The sequence below is a fragment of the Hylaeus anthracinus genome, unplaced genomic scaffold, assembly GCF_026225885.1.
Source record: "Hylaeus anthracinus isolate JK02 unplaced genomic scaffold, UHH_iyHylAnth1.0_haploid 2, whole genome shotgun sequence".
In the NCBI taxonomy this organism is placed as follows: Eukaryota; Metazoa; Arthropoda; class Insecta; order Hymenoptera; family Colletidae; genus Hylaeus; species Hylaeus anthracinus.
The window spans coordinates 4122234-4132918 of record NW_026534838.1 but is presented as its reverse complement, the minus strand read 5'-3'; the positions used below and the strand labels follow the sequence as shown (position 1 = coordinate 4132918).

Sequence of the window (10685 nt, the reverse complement as noted above, 5' to 3'; positions counted from 1 at the left end):
ACTCAAATATCCTCAAACACCATCAATCCTAAAGAACCAAATCTCCTCATTATCCTCGAATTCTTAAATCTTCTCTTCTTAAAAAATAAATTGTAACTGTCCCTGAAACTCAAATCCTTCGGTACCATCGGACTCTAGAGATAAACTTTCATCTTCAACCTCTTCAAAAACGCAACAGTGTCGAGACGTCGTTGCTCCGAGTCGAATGATGCCTCGCGCGGAAAAACTCGGCATCTAGCCTCGAGCTGTGGATCGGCGATAAATCATCGTCGTCGAAGAACGATCGAGTTATCCGCAGCGATCGGAGCCCGTGGTTAACGAAGCAGGTGATTTCGGGGCGTACTTCACCGGCTGCGACGCGTCAGACATTGAAAGAAGAACTTCGGGGTCGTCGAAACGTCGGGAACACACCGCGATCGACGCGAGGAAGGAAATAGTTACGTGTGGGAAGCGTTTCTAACGTCGACGCGACGTTCTTGAAATGCTGCCGACGCGTTTTCGCCGTCGCGGATCGTGAATAGGTCAGTTTGGGGCAGAGAAAAAAAAAAGAAAGATACACGGGACTTGTTAGTTTTGTTTCCTCGTGCACGATAATGGAAAACTCGCCGGGAAGTTCCTTGCTCCTTCGTTAGCCGCTCCTGTCGCCGTGAAAAGGCGCGGTTTTCTCGGGTCTGCGGACGACGAGGAAGCGACCTGTCACTCGGCCCGGGCCAATTAAGCGGTGATAATTGCGGCGATTACAAACCGTCGAACTGCCGTTATCGGAGGTTTCGTTTGGCGCATTAATTTTATCGCCATCCGGCCGGCCGACGCGCGAAAACGATTACTTTAATTGGCTCACCGTTTCAGCGCGGGTTCTCTATAATTGTTCAACAATAAAATCATACGCGAAACGCGTGTGCATGCGTTGGTATTAAACGCGGCGATCGCCACTGGCGAATTTGTCTCGGCAGCGGCAGGGAGATTTAAACGCGATTCTAGGGGTAGTGATTTGTTGAGATACTGGTATTGGTTTGTTGAGGGCGGTCGTCTCTTTACCCTTCGGGAGGATTCTCGTTGGATGCTAGAAAATTCAAGCTGTATTTAACAATAACAATTTAACGATTTTGTAGCGGTACAGGGAAAGGGATTTATTCAATTCGAGGGTGAAGAGATGTTGGTACTTCACTTCTGTTCATTTGAAACTATTAAATCAAATTTAGTATTCATCCTTACATGCGTGGACATTGTCCCAACTAAAATAAACAAGTAAGAAACACTCTTAATAAATCGCCAACCTCGAAAAGTGTAACTTTCGATTTTTAGCCAGAAGTTGTCAACTTTTTAGTCCCTAAAGAATTTAAGATATCGGATGAATCCGATGGAAACGATAGCTGCACGTTCCTTTTATCGGTTTGTCGAAGTTCAAGTCAATCTGTCCAGTAGTTCTCGAGAAATCAGTGTCGCTGCTCCCATCTACCAAGTACCTTCGAAACAAACGCGTTTAAAGTTTTACATGCAGTCAACGACCGTCTGGACGACGAATTCAAATATTCATAACTCGCTCAATTTTTGAACTTGTACCTAAAAACATTTTCCTTAGATATTCTCGATTTTACCTAATTATTGCCTCGTAAAGATTGATTCAAATAATATTTTATTTTACATCGACTCAATTTTAATGTTAATTAGATTGCTCCTTAAACCATGATTTATTCAACAATAATATTTGATTCTAAATTAACATAATTTTATTTATTCCAACCCTAGTTATTGGTGCTCCCAAACTTTCAGAATATGTACAAAACAAAGTCGACCGTGTTTACTCGAAAAAATCAGGAATACTGCTTCAACAGGTTTTGGATTGTTTGGAAGGAAAATCAATCTTTCTCATTAACTATTTTTTTGTTTTGAAATATCAAGATTTACAAATTACGTCCTCTAATATTTTATAACGATGTTCGAAGATTTAGGGAAGTTAGTCTTTTCATCGAGTTTCTCGAAGAGTACGCAGTACAAGTCAAATCAGATATCTTAAAACTTTAAAGCTGTTTACCTCGGAACGACTGCTCCTGATCTGGCGTTCACGAAATCTCGCGAATAACCAAGCGATTGCCATGGAAGTTTACATGTAGATTCAACAAATGTTTGTACGTTGATGGTACTAGAATTCTTGCTGCACCAGTTGCTGTTTTTAATAGCGTTAGTTAGTCTAAGGTATCCTTTTATCTTATTTTTCCTTTATATCTGAATTCTTCTTTTATAAAATCTGTAAAACGTACACAATGTTTTCTCTCCCCTTTACAGTCTTGTACATATTCTTTTTTCGTAGGAATGTAATATTATGTATACGATATTTATAGTATACAAAATAATTTGTACACTTACAAGTAGTTTTTTGGATTTTTCAAACAAACTTTTCATCGATAACAAAATGAAAGTTAAATTAAAAGTATAATTAATATGAGACATATCGTTAGACATAATATTATTCCATTACGTAATATAACAAAATAATAGAACGAGTGTACGAACACCGAACAGAATTTGCTTATTAATATAATAATGCATAGTAAAAGTGAGCGTGTGGGTGGAAAGTTCAATGCTCCAGTTTCATACAGGACTTCCGATTATTTCTAACACCCCATTGTACATTTCACGCACCGCGCTTGCAGCCCAGAGCGGCGTTCAGATAATTGTGCACAGTTAATTATAAGTTTAATCAGTATTTGTTTTCGCATAATTTTGCCTGTTCGGAGAAACATTACAGCACAAATTACTGGTATGAGAGACAAAGTATTCGACATTATTCTCCTTAATTAGCAAGGTATTACGTTTTCGATGCTGTTTCCCCAGTTAAATTATACTTTATTGTCAGTGGAAGACTTTCTTCATTTATTCTGGCTTCGAATCAGAATAACCGAGCCACTTAATTTTCATGAGAAAACCATTAATATCTTTCAATTTTCTTCTAGAATATTACGTGGATAGATATCAAAGTTTTTTCTTTATATAATAAGAGATTTTTAAACTTGGTATTATTATACTTTCTTATAGCAATCGTAGTACTTGTAAATTATTCATATATTACGTCCCAACTATGACTGGGATGTTCTTAGGTAACTCCGCGGTGACTCTATCTCTAGTGCGTATGTTCTCACTTACGCGAACTCTTTACTCAGCTGGAGATGCAATACACGATACCTAAATGAGACTGACGCGAGAGATTAACCCGTCCACTACAGAATTATAACTGCCAAAATAAGAACACACAAAAGCCGTCCGTGGTCGTGACCACGAGTTTATATAACCCCAGATCCTCGCCTGGCGCGATCGTAATTTCGAAATCTTAATTTCTACACTTCCGAATCTGGGACGGGTCGCAAGTTCGATGGCCGATTCGTACGCAACGGCCTAACATCGCTGACGCCCGTTTGCTGACTCGCGGTTCGCATTATTTCGTTCGAGGAACGATTTCCGCATCGTTTATCGAGCGCATGCCTAAAGTTTACCGATCTCGCTACGTGCAATGCGAGGTCGATGAAAAGGGGCACCATTCGGCAGGGCCGGATGTAACACATATATAATACTTGTCATCTCGTTTCCTTTTCCTCAGCTCGACTAATATATTTTTTAAATATACTATCATATTAGAAATACGTTTTCTCTCCTTTAAATCTAACTGACTTTCCAAATATAATATATCCTATAATATATTTATATTATTGGGAAAGTAAGGCAGATTTGAAAAACATAAAATATTCAAGCTTGGTTTGGTAATAGAAATGATCAAATTTCCGACAAACAAAAATGTGTCTTCCAAAATTATGGACGTATCTGTATCACTATCATAATGGAAGACCCACGTACAAAGATTCTTCGTCGAACAAGACAATTTTCCTATTCCATTGTTTAAGTTATCCCGTGGTAATTCGTTTCTAAAGTACGCTCTCCTGAAATCGACTCACGTTACCACCCAACAAAATCTACCCCTAACCCCGTAAGCGAATCGTTTTCAGCCCCTTTTTCTCCTCTCTCGTCGAACCAACCCCCGTTTTCGGAAGGAATTTCCAGAGACTCGAATCGCATCCTAAAAACTAATTTGTAAACATGTGATTAAATGAGCGCTGGAAAACTCCGTGGTCGGATTGGGAAACGAGATTTTCCGCGCGTCGAAATTAGTTTCCGATGGGAACAACGGGGATTCCTCTCTTTCTCGCTCTCATTCTCTCTCCTGTATCTTTCTTTTTTCTCTCTCTCTCTCTCTCTCTCCGCTCGCTCGCTTTCTCTCATTCGGCGCGGTAAATATCATTCTGTCGAACGCGAAAGTTTGCTTGATTTACGGGCTGTCGTTTAACTTCGGAAAAGGTCCATTCGCGGAGGATTTCATTGCTGTTAACACCGTGCTCCGCGTTTGTCAATGACGCGGGACCAGTGTAAGCTTCGCCGGCGGAGACAGATCGAACGTCCCCGTTGATTGCTTTCTTCTGCGGCTTTGAACGTTTCTCCTCGATGATCGATAACCGCTGTCGATGGCGACGAACGAGTCGCAGAAAATATCTATTTTTACCTCGACCACTCGGTTAGCGCGATTCCGTCCGACCGCGGCTAACTTTCGCGAGCTTCCGTCGCCATTTCGAGGCGGTCGCGATTAACCCTTTACGGGCAGCTCACCTTTCGCAAATTTCGTCTCGATACCGTTCGAACTCCGAAAACGGTTGAATAACGCGACTTATTATGTTACAGATCGGTGCAATCTCCATGTAAATTCCATTTTTATAGATGTGTAAACAAACCAGTATAATTCTTATCGTTGTTTCATAACTTTGTTTCCAATAAAAAAATACTTGAAACAATTATGTTACTCTATGTTACTGTATAACTTATTAAGAAATCGATTTTGCATTACGAGAATAACGTCAACATCTAATGCACATATTTATTTGTGCACTTGTACTTATTTGTATGCACATACTTATTTGTATTTCAAGTTTTTGTGAAAATATTTCCTTTACGCAAATTTATTTTTTGTTAAACCTACGTTTTATTTTGTATTTGTTTAGGGAATTCAAGAGAGTTTAAAATTATCTCCCTTGATTTAAAATATTCGGACGTACAGTATAAACCTTCTTCAGAGTCAGTCTTGGCGTGGACGTTGAAACGAGGGTTTGATTTGGAAGAAGCTATTGTCTTTTTTGCTTTGTGTTATCCTTCACGATCCCCTTCTCGTCCCCAATTACGTCACGGTGCAAAAAGCTTCATTTCTTCACCTTGTCAGCAAAGAATTTCAGATTGCTTTTCTCTGCTCCTTATTACTGCCTGACTTTACATATGTCCATCTGTCTGGAAGACATATTTTTTGCCTCAAAAATTTGTTTATTATACTACGAAACCAACCTTGAAAATGAGAATTATAAGAAGTAAGAAAAAAAAAGGAAACGAAAGTTGGAGCATTTTTTTTGTTTTTTCGACAGGTATTCGATATGCTATTTGCGAGGGATCACGATCAAATCACGAGCTCACGTCTTACCTGACGTTGCGTATATTTGATCGAGCTTAGAGTATCCTATAGAAACTTGTGTGCCAGATATAGATTCAATCAAAATTGACAAGCTATAGATGAGATCGCTGTGTGCAATGAATTACAAAGTACTTGATTTCCATAACAAATAGAGAAAAAAATAATACAAGATGATATGCAGAATATCATTATTAATAAATGCTTGAAAAGCTGTGTCCAGCCATTAGAAAATTTATCAAAGGGTTTACACAAGAGTGTTTTATTTATAAACGAGTATAATACATAATAAATCCACTTAAAATTTCCAGACCGACGTGATTAAATTACATAGATACGTCGCGTAATAATCTCGTTAAAAGTTGAAAAATTCCTGATTAAATAAATAATATAATAACACGACGAAATATTCATGAATATGTTAAAAATTTTATAACGCAACGTAATGGTAGCTCATTGTAGGCTGTCAGATTTTTCTTTTCTCATGAATAAAGCTATTATTACTAGAAACATGAATTATGTGATATTAACCCTTTGCACTCGAGAGGTGACTCTCAGGCACCATTAGGTTTCACGCAACAAATCTACTATACTTAATGTCCCTTTAGGTCTGGGTTAGGTCTCTGTTAAGTCTCGGTTAGTCTTGGTTAAGTTCCGATTAAGTCTCGGTTAGTCTTGGTTAAGTTCCGATTAAGTCTCGGTTAGTCTTGGTTAAGTTCCGATTAAGTCTCGGTTAGTCTTGGTTAAGTTCCGATTAAGTCTCGGGAGCTTTTTTACACGGCTTTATCGAGGATAAATAAAAGTACAAATAGATTTCCTTATTTTTCAACGTAGGTTTCTTCAACAGAACTATGTACATTGTGGTGGCTGACGAGTAAATAATACACGTACCTGTTCTACACAACAATTTCGAATTACATTTAGAGAAAAATGATTTAATTCCGCTGTAAAAATTCTCCATCAGAAGATAAGACTTACTTTCATTTATGTTTCAATTCCTTTTCCTAATAATTACATTCGGCAGTGTATTTAAAAATATTTAACGTATTACTTTCGCGTAACTCCTGGCCCCAAAAAGCACGAGCAGACGATAATTTCCAAGCGTTAGTAATTAAATATAAAGTAATCGAAGTCCCAGCGTCGCGTTGCAATAACATAACCGTAGGCGAATAAATTGCGCCATTAGCGAGTTTTATTCAGGCTCAAAACAAATGAGCAGCGATACTACTTTGTCGAGGAATGTCGGTATACTAAACGATTTATAGTAGCTTTGCCTTCGGGAACTGAATACACCGTATTTGATACACGAAATTCTCGTCGAACGGATGGCTCGCGTAATCGGATGAAATAACACAAAATATTTGGATAACAATGAGAGCGGAGGAATTATGAAACAGTTTCACGCGCGAAAGAGGTACAAGAATTCTTAGCCCCGGACGTTTTAATAAAGCGTTATTTTCCATTTCACGTGAGCCATTCCCGGATAGGTTAATAGACTGTGGACTAAATCTAGACCGGATGTTTATGCAAATTCGTATTTTTATACGTACAGATGAAGAACAATCCAGGAAGATATATTTTTGTTTAATCTCTCGATGTATTATCGTTTTCTAGATTTATTTTTAGGTGGTTTCTATTTTATTACGAGCTCTCGACGTGCGTTATGATGGAAATGGAAATAACATTCATCTGGAGATTCGATTTAAATGATTATTTTATCGCTGTGTACTGAGAAATATTATTGAACGTGGTTGCAAGCGGTGCACCAAGTGCCAGAAATAATGATCGATAAATATTCATTCGTCTTCGGCCAGTTTTGATATTTTTGGTTTTCGTATCTCATCGTACGTTCAATGTTTAGTGTTTTATTAACAAAATTATTGTTCAGAAAGAATGAAGTGTTGCGTTTATTTACATTGCTATTTTACATAACTATTTAAAAGATATACATCCTTAATATTAGGTTGCTTATGAATTAAATTAGATTGTTTATGAAAACTCATATTTTTATGTACACAGATAAAGAACAGAAACGTAAATTAAAGTTAGCAGAAAAAATTATGTTTCGCCTTCAAAATGACGTAACGTGTATTTCGTTCTTGTATATTTTTGTACATTCACAGTGGCATAAATGTATAAATATTCGCGGATTAGTTACACCAAACAAACAACATTCTTGGAATAGTTTCCCCCTCATAAATCTCTTACATGCTTCTATTTTTTTTTCGTGCGCGTAAACTATTTATTTTCCGAAACTGAAAAGTTGCTCGCGCTTTTCATCCCTAACTCTCCTCTTCATTTAATAACAGCACAATGCGCATCTACGTTTAATACCATCGTATAATATTTTCCCTGGCGCGAGGTCCCCAGAATTACTCCACGGAGCTTTATATTCTTGACGCAGCGTGCTGCGGTACGAGAAACAAAATTTTGTTATAAGAAAACGGTTCAACTTTCTTCGCTCGAGCGTCTCGTTAACTGCTTCGTGCTTCTATATAAATTCGGAAATCGCTTTTTTCTTTAAATGTCCATCAGTCTGGTTTTGATCTCAAATGTGATGAAATTCTATCGAGTTCTGAAAATAGGTTTCTCTGAGAAACATGTACGGAGAAAACCACAAGACCGTAAAGGAAAAACAGAGATTGTTGAGAAATTGAAGCAGAATGATTTTTGTAGACAAAATATAATCTAAACGTGTCGCACACAAAATTCATAAGCGTGGAAGTTAAAGAAGAATTATTATTAAAAGAAAGAGCTATCTATCGTCTTGAATTTCGTTCGCGGGTAAGACTAATGATCCCAGGATTACCTCGTAAATTATTTTATGGGTCAATTTAATCTTTAATCTCCGCAGACTAATTTCCAAGAATCCCAGAACAAATTCGCCGGGAGGACAATTAAAAATCTTTAGACAAGTGATTATAAAATGTCTTCTGTTTTAATTTTACTTACTCTAACTTTCGGGATGTATATTTTCTTCTTATATTTTATTTTAGTAACGAATAAACTGTACACTGAGAAGGACCACTCGTCTTAATGGTACGAATCTCTTATGGTAAATATAATATATGCAATGACATTACTATTCTAGTGTTTTCCACCACGCAACCGCTATTATTTATAATGTACAGCATTATAACAAATTTATGTGAAACGGTACATACATATTCATTGGCCTATTACGTAGAATTTCGGTTTATCGGCCGATAAAATAATTCACGTTCAGAATCGTGTAATTTCGAAGCAAATTATCAAATTCAAATTCAAATTTTATATGACGATTCATTTATCCTCGACTTGTAAATATATATATAATAAAAATTTGGAAGGAATTGAAACGTATTGTATTAATTCTAGAGGGTATTCGATGCTGTAATAATTGTAATAGCAACCATAGTTACGCATTTTTCAAACGTTTCAAGCCAATCGCTCAGTTACTTCTCAAGACTTTGCCAACACGAAGTCAAGAAGAGTCGATCCGAGGCAAACGGCTTTAAAGTTTGTAATTGTATCTTTTGACCTGTATAGTGTTCTCTTCGAAAGATTATAACTTTTTTAAATCCTCGAATATCGTCATAGAACTTTAAGAGCGTAGTTTTAACGGCTTGAGCTTTCAGAAAACGTAATTAATGAAGAACCTGATCCTTCACCTTAAACTTTTAAGGTCTTGTTGTTTCGTCTGTATGCTGTTCTTCACGAACAGATGTAACTACGAATATCGCTGATAAAATAGTTACTGAATAGCTTGAAGTCCCATTTTCGTATATTCTACACTCTCGATGAAATTATTTATAAAACTGTTTACTTGCAACATACATTTTAGTTGAATACTGGGAGAGTAAAACGTGATAAGAATCACTTGAGAGATTCAATAAATCAAGAAGATATGAGATACATTTAAACAATAATTATTTCCTTATATTTAAAATTTGTTGATAATAAATTATATATCATTCGTATTTTTTTTTTATTATACGTCATAAATTTTGATTATAAAATTATCGATTTTAATAAAAGCATGAAATTTTGATAATTTTATCATTCTACCAGAAATTATCTTCTCGAAATGATTCGAATAATAAAGGTTTTCGTGTTCCACGCTAGGATACAAGCGAGGCACACGGGAAGATTCGTTCAGAGATTCGACGCAAGACATCAGTCACTGCACACGTTCGAAGCGCACTCGCACACCCGTAACGCAAAAACACGTACACGTTACGACAACGAAACCAGAACCAATAGTTCACCCTGATACGCGGCTATATTTTCTTCAAAAGATGCACCGATGCACAAGGGAAGCGCAACTGTGCATTTTTTAATAACGGAGCAGGAGTGGCCTCGACAAAGGCGGAGCCAAAGTATACCTTACCGGAGAAGAAGCGCAGTTGCACCTTGTAAGTGCATCGATGCGTCCTTTAAATAAAACATAGTCGTAGGAAGATAAATCTCAGTGAAACGTGGCTACATTTCCCCGCACAGATTTCCTCTGCCGTTCACTTAAGAAAAACCAGCCAGACCTCCGTCAGTAGAATCGGTCTGCGCTATTCAGCCCTTTAGAACTTACGTGTATACGCGAGACGTATCAAAACGCGCCGGCATAACTTCAGCGGTGGATTTGGCACAGGAAAATGACGAAAAAAAAAAAAAATAAATAAAAGAAAGTTACGTAAGAACTCGTGCTATTCGATCTTGCCTTCCGAGTTCCAGGCATTTTTGGTTGCAAACTGATTTAGCGAAGAGATCTCGCGGAAGCTTCTCAATAAAAGTGCTCCAAGCGACCGACTTGGGTTTCAATGCGAGCTTCTAAGCAGCCGCTCATTGGCTATTTGATACGTTTGAGGATCCGACGCGTTTTTCTGATTCGTTCGGAAGTTTCCTGAATACGTGAAATAGTTCGAATGAAAATAGAATTTTTCTTTCCTTTGCGTATTATATTTTTTAAAGGGATGATATGGTTTGAATTTTTCAAAGCAATCTGTATTTATTTTGACTTTAGCTGTAATGCACAAATTTAATTGGTCTTCTTGAAAATTATTTAAAACTATACTGTAATCGATTCTTTTTGTATTCAATAATATTAAAAGAATTATTTGAATTTTTTAAAGCAATCTGTATTTATTTTGACTTTAGCTGTAATGCACTTTAATGGGTCTTCTTGAAAATTATTTAAAACTATACTGTAATCAAT

The 10685-nt window shown here is 37.0% G+C and overlaps 2 long non-coding RNA genes across 2 annotated transcripts in view; one reads left to right on the top strand and one right to left on the bottom strand.

Annotated features, from left to right (window-relative positions):
- LOC128892836 (uncharacterized) overlaps positions 1-10685 on the top strand; it is a 29153-nt gene that overhangs the window by 4619 nt on the left and 13849 nt on the right. The gene's annotated exons all lie outside the window — the stretch shown is intronic.
- LOC128892837 (uncharacterized) lies at positions 1229-3237 on the bottom strand. The gene is made up of 3 exons (XR_008461187.1): positions 3145-3237; positions 2036-2248; positions 1229-1466 (listed from the first exon to the last, which is right to left on the bottom strand). It is a non-coding gene; the product is annotated as an uncharacterized LOC128892837 (long non-coding RNA).